Below are 2,517 nucleotides of genomic sequence, written 5' to 3' on the forward strand. Positions count from 1 at the left end.
CCGCCCTAACAGAGCCCTGGCTTCCTGTGAAGGGGGAGGACGCGAGGGCGGAGACGTGAAGCCCAGTATCTGTGGGAGGGGTCCAGACAGAGTGCCGGTCCCTAGAAGACCCGCCTTTTAGAAGGGGCGCAGCCCACAGGTCAGGGGGTGCTCTGAAGGAGAACCAGGAAGGCTCAGGTGCCTGAGGCCAGAAGGGGATGGAGAGGTGACAGGGTGACAGGGCTGCGTGCAGATAGGGGGGTCTGAGAACGTTCCTGGAGAGAGGACGAGCCCTAAGAGGGAACGACTGTGTTCCATTAGAAGAGTCTTTCCCACTTTAGAGCCGACAGCCAGGCAGAAGCCCCCCGAGAAAGCTGCAGGGCGCCTTCCGCTTCTCTTACAGGCCCCAGGAAGTTTCGTCTTGCAACAGACATAGCACTTTGCTGTTCACAGACACACGTGTGTGTCCCCTCTCTCCACAGGCCTGTCATGCACCGAAATGTCCGCTACAACTGCAGGGTGATATTTCTCAACAGGTAGGTGGCACCCGGGAGAGAGTGACCCGCACGCTGCCTCTCCCAGGCTCTGCTGCCCTGTGGCGTGCTCCCTCCTGGGAACCGCTCCCTTCTGGGAGCCGTGTGCTAGGAGACCGCTTCCAGAAATGCCCAGTCCTTAGTGTCACTGCTTCTCCCGGTCTCTGCCCACCACGGACCCCTTTGGGTATTAGAAGGACAGACCGCAGGGCGGGGCTGCTGGCCGGAAGTTGTTAGAGGGAGGGTGGTGTGCCCTGTTCCCCTAGGAGACCCCAGACGTCAGCTGCCTGCCCAGCACCCCTGCTGGGTCTCGGCGGCTCAGTCATGTCCACCGTCAGGGGAGGGTGGACCAGTGGGCCATCCCTTGTGACCAGGGGCTCATCTCAGGAGCCGATCTGTCCTCCTGCCTGCAGGAGGGTCCTGCTCATCAGACCCAAAATGGCCTTGGCCAACGAAGGCAACTACCGGGAGCTGCGCTGGTTCACCCCGTGGTCACGGAGCCGGTGAGTCGCCGTGCCTTGTCGTGGCCTCTCCGTGGATGCTTGTGTCACATCTTCCTTGGGCGGAGCCGTGGTCCACGTCAGGGGGGAGATACGTGAGAACTGGGGGCAAGTTCCTGCCATTTTAGGTACGGCTGTCTTGAGGCTGCTGGTTACAGTACAGCCACGTTATCACGGAAGGCTCGTCGGCCGTGGCCGTTAGGCATCTCGTGTCTGGAGCCATCCTGTATGCCAGGGTCTCTCAGCCCCAGCCCGAGGCTCGGGCTGTCCCATGCATGGCACGCAGTGCGGCAGCGCCCCTGGCTTCCCCCGTAGGTAGTCCGTTTGTGACCAGCCCGGATGTGTCCCGACTTTACCAAATGTGCCCTGGGGGCACGGTCACCCCTGGGTGAGGAACCTGCCCTGTGCTCTTTCTGGGTTCCTGGTGTGCATGTCGCTCTGCTGCTCTTGCAGGTAGAGCCTTTAACAGCGTGTCTCAAATGCTCCGTAGTTGGATGTAGGAGAACGTCGGGGGCTTGTGTATTTCCGCCACCCCCTTCCTGCACAGTTCTGTGGGACTTTCCTCACTGTCCTGGGCTGACCAGCTGCCTGCACCACTGTCTCTGACGAGTTGCTCATTCGCTTGCACATGGCTTCTAGTAGATTCCAGAGATTCCCACCACCCCCTCCTGAGTTTGATTTCTAGATCACGGTTTACTCTTCGAGGATATAATCAGGACAGCCAGGTGGGAAAGATGCACAGGGCCGGCCGTGGGGGTCCACCACTGTCCCTGGATCTCCACGCAGTCGCCAACCCGAGAGCTCCCCAAACCTCCTTGTGCTTTGCCATTTTCTGGAGGCTTCCTTACAAGGCATGATTGTTGGCCTTTGGCCACTGAACTTGATCCCCGGCCTGGCTCCCTCCCTGGGTCCCAAAGCTCTAATTTCCTGATCCCCTGGGTTGGCTCCTGCAACCTGAGGCCTTTCCCACTGACACCATTAACATGGAAACGCCTTTATGGCTCTTATCTCCGGAAAATCCACGGGCTTTAGCTGCTCAGTGCCAGGAAGACCAAATATATTTCTTATGATATATCATAATATCATACTTTCTAAGCAACAGTCCACCGAAGGTGAATTTNCTTATGATATATCGTAATATCATACTTTCTAAGCAACAGTCCACCGAAGGTGAATTTTTGATACCTTGCCTGCCTGCAGATGTCTTTATTGGACTCTTATGTGTGATGATTAGTTTTGCAGAATTAAAAACAAAACTCCTAGGTTAAAAATAACCTTCCTGCGTAGGTATCATTTGTAGGATTGCTTTTGGCTTGTGCCCTCGCTGGGAAGAAGCCCTGGTGCTACTGCAGGTCTGCTTTGCTCTCATGTGATTATTTTCTTTTCTCCAGGGCACGCGGAGAAATTTCTTGTTATCTTTGGTCTTTTAAAATTTATATGAGCCTTGGTGTGGGTCTTTGGGCCTTTGTGTGAGGCCCTTTGACCCTGTGACCTGAGGCCCAGGT

At 56.3% G+C, this 2,517-nt stretch overlaps 1 long non-coding RNA gene across 1 annotated transcript; it reads left to right on the forward strand.

The window, feature by feature from the left end:
- The first annotated feature begins 389 nt into the window (after nucleotides 1-389).
- On the forward strand, nucleotides 390-2,507 carry LOC117798108. The gene is made up of 3 exons (XR_004622825.1): nucleotides 390-515; nucleotides 926-2,124; nucleotides 2,183-2,507. It is a non-coding gene; the product is annotated as an uncharacterized LOC117798108 (long non-coding RNA).
- Nucleotides 2,508-2,517: the final 10 nt, after the last annotated feature.

This window comes from Ailuropoda melanoleuca, unplaced genomic scaffold, assembly GCF_002007445.2.
Source record: "Ailuropoda melanoleuca isolate Jingjing unplaced genomic scaffold, ASM200744v2 unplaced-scaffold25212, whole genome shotgun sequence".
NCBI lineage: Eukaryota > Metazoa > Chordata > Mammalia > Carnivora > Ursidae > Ailuropoda > Ailuropoda melanoleuca.